The sequence below is a fragment of the Chrysemys picta genome, chromosome 5 (assembly GCF_011386835.1).
Source record: "Chrysemys picta bellii isolate R12L10 chromosome 5, ASM1138683v2, whole genome shotgun sequence".
Classification (NCBI taxonomy): Eukaryota; Metazoa; Chordata; order Testudines; family Emydidae; genus Chrysemys; species Chrysemys picta.
In genome coordinates this window covers 98,020,544-98,026,752 of record NC_088795.1, presented here as the reverse complement: position 1 = coordinate 98,026,752, position 6,209 = coordinate 98,020,544, and the positions used below count along the sequence as shown (strand labels likewise).

Sequence of the window (6,209 nt, the reverse complement as noted above, 5' to 3'; positions counted from 1 at the left end):
AGCAGCCAGCTCTTATTTCCCATCTCTCCAGTCCTTTGATCTTGAGCTGAGGGCACTGTTGTTCAGCTTCTGTAAGGAAAGGCGGGGAAGTCCATATTCCTCTGGGTCATTGGTTGCTGGGTGCTAATACTCTGGTGATTGGATTTGCTATTGTCTTCTCAGATGCTCCACTAATATGGAGACTAAAGTCCAGACAGCTAGGCAACACCCACACCTGTGTGTCTCAGCCTGCCCTGAGAGCAAAGAGCCTCCTTCTACCCACTGGGTAACAATGCAGCACATAGGGGAAACTGAGGCACCCATTGGCTTCATAAAAATATTACAAACTAGTCCCACTTTGCCACAGTAAACACAAACTGCAACAAAGACAACAAAAAATTATATTTCTTGAAATTCTAGTCTACCACATATCAACTTGAGGAGCTGTAATATATATTGGATAAAGATCAAGAGATGTTTGGTACCTTCCCTGATCATTGTGGCCTATATAAAAGGGTAGGTATTGCCTATCAGGAGGAAAAGATACAGGTGTCTTACTCCAATATTGATACAATGAAAACACTATCAGATGATGGTGCTAGAGGTGAAATCCTGGACCCACTAAATGTCATGGCAAAACTTCCATTGACTTCAATGGAACCAGGATTTCAACCTAGGTGTTAGCCATCTAGGTGCACAAAGGTTGTCAAGTACTTAGTGATATGGCAAGTATCCATATCAGGAAGTCTCTGACAAGCCACAATCATGTGTGTCAAATAAATCTACACATCTCTTTTCAGAAAACCAAAGAAAGTTTGACTAGACTGTAGGAAATGGGTAGAGCACCAAGTAAAGAAAAGGGAATTACTCAGAGACGATGGAATGAAGTAGCCACAAGAGAAAAAAGAAAGTGAAGAGACCAGGAGAGTGAAAAGCAATGAAGATCCACATAGAATTTCTGCTCATCCTCTATAAATTGCTTGTACTCGTGTATTTGTCTAACACATGGAACTTTTTTTATGAGTTTATTAAGTCCTGGTTTGCCATGTGTTAAAAAGTTGCCACTTTCTCAGTAAACCTGTCACAAAAGGCAGAGATGAGCAAATATGCTGATATGGTTTCAAGTCATGATGTTATATATGTAGGTGCTTTCCAGTTCATGTTATGTGTCTTCTCGGCTGTTGTCTCTCCCTTAGCATGACTAAAATAATATCATGAGGTCTCTGTTACATATACCTCCCCCACCATATCCCATTTACTTTAGGTTGTGTTGCATGCTTCCAGCCATATGTCTTTTGAGCTATAACACCTTTTCTGACATTTGTCACCTTTTTCGGTAGTTTTAGCCTGGTTAGACTTTCACCTCCTTCTGAAAGTTATGCTTCACTTCCTTTCTCTTCTTGTAGACATCTTGCTATGTTTCATATCAATGCTCTTTCACCCTAACTTTGCAGTAGGTCAGCTCCATGACAGACTTATAGAGCTACACATGGATAACTGCTATCGAGTATGGCCGATGGTGACAATCAAGTGCATGCATGAGGAAATAAAAGTGGATGTATCGCATTGTCAAACTGAAAAGGCTGATTTACAGGAGAATATCTATTGCTTGAAGATGGTAACACATCCAATGCGCCTTCCTGTTTCAGGTCTTCACATGCACTCTTCTTCAGATTGACCTTCTACCTTTTTTTGAATCTTCCTTTCCAATCTCTGCAAACCTCTTGCTAATCCCTAACTGTTTCCTTTATTTTATTTTTTTTGCATCCTTTTGGATCTTCTGAAATTGTTTCCTGCTTTGCTGGGCTATTTTTTGGTGCTGAGAGCCTCTTCTCAAATGTTCTGGCACTGCTGCAGGAGACTATTCTCGTATGGCCTGATCCAGCCCCCATCGAAGTCAATCAGGATCTTTCCATTAACTCTAATGGCATTGGGGTAAGTGCACAGTAACCCTTATTTCTAACTGCCCTGGAAGTATATTTTTATAGGCTATCATTGTATCCAGTTAAGTGAAATTCCCTTATCAAGAATTTCAGAGGCCTGCAGGGAAGGAAGCCCAGGAAATCTTGTCCTATAATTGTCAGTTTACTGTTCCATCAAGTGACATTTCTGTTCATTCAATTTCTGGTTTTCCACCATAGTGAAGATTCAGTTAACCAGTGCTTCTCGGCCACCAGCTGACAGTGCCTTTGTAGCATAACATGCATCATTGAGATTACAAGCAAATGGCTTCTTGACAAACCAAAATATAAATTATTTTATTAGGACTAAACCCAAAATCAAGGTTTTTTTACTCTTTGCAAAGCTTTTTCCCTGTCTCCGCCAACAGATTCAAAGGGAACTTGGAATACCTTAAGATGAGTTACCCCTAAGGCATTAGCTAAAATAACTTTAAATTTGGCTTTAAACTTTTAGCACAAAGATGTTGTACTGTGACAAGTAAAAGGGACCTAAACAAACCAAGCTAGGTAAGAACAATGGAACCTATGAAACCCAAGTCATACATAGGCCTCAGGCAGTGCAGTATTCACTATACACTGACTGAGATCCCTTGTGCAATGATCTCCGTAAATATGATTTTGGGAATTCTCACCAGCAAAGAATGCCTCATTCCTCACCCACTAGGGGCACTTTCAGATATAAGACACCTGGACTTGGAATTCTCTTTCAGTATGAAATTCTGTCAACTTTTCGCATCTATCACCCTCTTAAAGCTGTCTTTAGAAAGGACTATAGTGTCACAAAGGGTTCTGGCTAGAGCTGTCAAGCGATTAAAAAAATTAATTGTGCTGTTAAACAACAATAGAATACCATTTATTTTAAATATTTTTGGATGTTTACTACATTTTCAAATATATTAATTTCAATTACAACACAGAATACAAAATGTACAGTGCTCACTTTATATTTATTTTTATTACAAATATTTGCACTGTAAAAAAACAAAAAAATTGGATTTTTCAATTCACCTCATACAAGTACTGTAGTGCAATGTCTTTACCATGAAAGTTGAACTTACAAATGTAGAATTATGTCAAAAAAAAAAATTGCACTCAAAACAGTGTGAAACTTTAGAGCTTACAAGTCCACTCAGTCCTACTTCTTGGTCAGCCAATCACTGAAACAAACAAGGTTGGTTAAAATTTGCAGGAGATAATGCTGCCTGCTTCTTATTTACAATGTCACCTGAAAGTGAGAACAGGTGTTTGCATGGCACTCTTGTAGCTGGCGTTGCAAGATATTTATGTGTCAGATATGCTAAAGATTCATATGTCCCTTCATGCTTCAACCACCATTCCAAAGGACATGCTTCCATGCTGATGATGGGTTCTGCTTGATAATGATCCAAAGCAGTGCGGCCCGATGGATGTTCATTTTCACCATCTGAGTCAGATGCCACCAGCAGAAGGTTCATTTTCTTTTCTGGTAGTTTGGGGTCTATAGTTTTCGCATCAGTGTGTTGCTCTTTTAAGACTTCTAAAAGCATGCTTCACACATTGTCCCTCTCAGATTTTGGATGGCACTTCAGATTCTTAAACCTTGGGTCGAGTGCTGTAGCTATTTTTAGATCCTTCTTTGCATTTTGTCAAATCTGCTGTGAAAGTGTTCTTAAAATGAACATGTGCTGGGTCATCATCCGAGACTGCTATAACATGAAATATATGCAGAATGTGGGTAAAACAGAGCAGGGGACATACAATTCTCCCCCCAAGGAGTACAGTCACAAATTTAATTGATGATTTTTTTTTTTAACAAGCATCATCAGCAAGGAAGCATGTCCTCTGGAATGGTGCCCGAAGCATGAAGGGGCATATGAATGTTTAGCATATCTGGCATGTAAATACCTTGCAACACCAGCTACAAAAGTGCCATGCAAACACCTGTTCTCCCTTTCAGGTGACATTGTAAATAAGACAGCAGTATCTCCCATCAATGTAAACAATCTTGTTTGTCTTAGTGATTGGCAGAATAAGATGTAGGACTGAGTCAACTTGTAGGTGCTAAAGTTTTACACTGTTTTATTTTTGAGTGCAGTTTTGTAACCAAAAAAAATCTGCATGTTAAAGAGATTGCACTTCAGTACTTAATAATAATATAAAGTGAGCACTGTGCACTTTGTATTCTGTGTTGTAATTGAAATCAATATGGAAAATGTAGAAAAACATCCAAAAATATTTAATAAATTTAAATTGGTATTCTATTGTTATAAGTGTGATTAATCACGATTAGATTAATTTTTTGAGTTAATCATCTGAGTTAACTGTGATTAATTGACAGCCCTAGTTCGGGCATTTTAATCCAACCTGATTAACACTATTCATGGCTCTCCATCCTGGACTGGGGATTACTGGAGACAATTCAATCTCATTTGTATAGTTGTTTTAAGGAAAAAACCCCTCTGCGGGAAACCATACCATGCTCTGTGAGGAATGGGCCTGCCCTGGAGTGTATAAGCAGGTGGACACTGGTTTGACTCCGAATTGTCTGGGTAAAGGCCATCACTATAACGAGAGGAAGGAATGCTTTACAATTAAAAGTGTAAATATAAATGTTTAATCAGAAATACAGCACTTTCAAACCACTGAGAGAGCAGAGCTGGGATGGTTCGGAGCACTATAGAGTCAAGTGTTTAATGCTTGTCTCTGTTAGAAAAGCAGAAGCTCAGTGTGTGCTAGTCACTGAAACTGGGTGAAGGAACAAGAATGCCCTGTTCCTGCATGTTAATGGTGGCCTATTCCTTTTAACGTAAGGTAAATGTAGACCTGGCTATAAGTGAGCAATTACATGTGCCAGGGTCTCATTGACTTCAGGGAAACTTAACTGGTGAGTAAGGAGAGCAGGATCTGGCCCTTACGGTATATGTGACGCAGGAGTGCTGAGAGCCATTTAACCAAACTGTATATAATGGAAACCGCTTCAAGCCAGCCGCACCCCCAGCACCCTAGTTCCACTACCTATGATGGGACATGTTGGGGTGACTTCCTCTGGCATTTATGGAAATTGTTGCCTACTCTCACAAATAAGAATATTCTTTTCTGAGAAATCAACTAGTTCATGACTCCCTGACTTCCTTAATGACCTTTCTCTCCCCCTTTCCCTTCCCCCTCCCCCTCCCCCATACACAAACAGTTCATTGTAAAGATCATAGAATAACAGGCCATTTCAGAAATGCAATAGACATTTTACAGCATGTTCTTCATGGGTCCAGCAGCCAAGTGTTTGAGTAAAAAAAGAAAATATAGAGCATAAGGAATTGAACTATCACCTAAGAGGCCAGCACAGAATGGCATTTCAGATCTTTCCTACCAGGCACCTACATTTGAGACCTCCTACAATGGGGAAGTTCTGTATAGTGCAAGGATCTGAGCCCCCTAGAAACTACAGAGTTTCCAATTATTGAATTAACAATTATAACATAGTTATCCAGTAGAGATGAATTTTCCCTTGTTATATTAATATGTTAATACTAAGATAACAAAGGTCACTGCTCCAATCTCAGTTCTTCACACACTGCAATAGTTTGATCACTCAAACCAGCGTCCCCTGCAATTCACTTTCTCATTCCCTTGTTTTATATTTTGTTAAACTCTAAAAAATAAATTAAGCCAAAAAAACTGCAGTGCTGTATTTGTTTTTTGTTTTTATTATCAACAATCAGTTAATGGTACACTCTTGGAAAACTATATGCACATGTAGAAATATTTCCCCTTTTAAATAGCATTCATTTGAACCACATATAAATAAATCTGAAAACCCTGAACATAATTTATGACGATTATGCTCACAAACATATTCCAACAGGAAGGGAAAAATAAAAGACGACATGCAACTGATAATAAAAATATATACCATTATCTGAACCCGGTCTCTCGAAACGCAAAGTAACTGAACCCGTGAGAACCTTCTTTCTCCATAAAGACACGCCATAGAGACTACGAGGAGGGAAAACATTATTTATACGGTCATCTAGAGTAGACAAGTTTGTACTGATATTAACACTATACAATTGAGTCACAGAACACAGCTGTAGAAAGACACAGAAAAGGTTAAAGCATACGTGTCCACATTCAACTAATAGCTATATTTTTGTGCCTTTTAAAAGAAATTAAAATAAAAAACCCCTAAACGGAGATGCCTAAAAACTGCGTGAGCCATGTAATCAGAATACTTAATAATAAATACAATCCATCCACCCGGCCAGGAGGCGAGTCCTAGGGGGCCAGAGAGCC

General features: G+C 38.8%; 1 protein-coding gene across 1 annotated transcript in view; it reads right to left on the bottom strand.

Moving 5' to 3' along the window:
- Positions 1–5,593: 5,593 nt before the first annotated feature.
- The window catches only part of PHOX2B (paired like homeobox 2B), a 3,942-nt gene continuing 3,326 nt past the window's right edge, over positions 5,594–6,209 (bottom strand). The window contains exon 3 of the mRNA XM_005300608.4: positions 5,594–6,209. This exon is cut by the window's right edge and continues 923 nt beyond it. The gene's annotated coding sequence lies outside the window, so the exon portion shown is untranslated.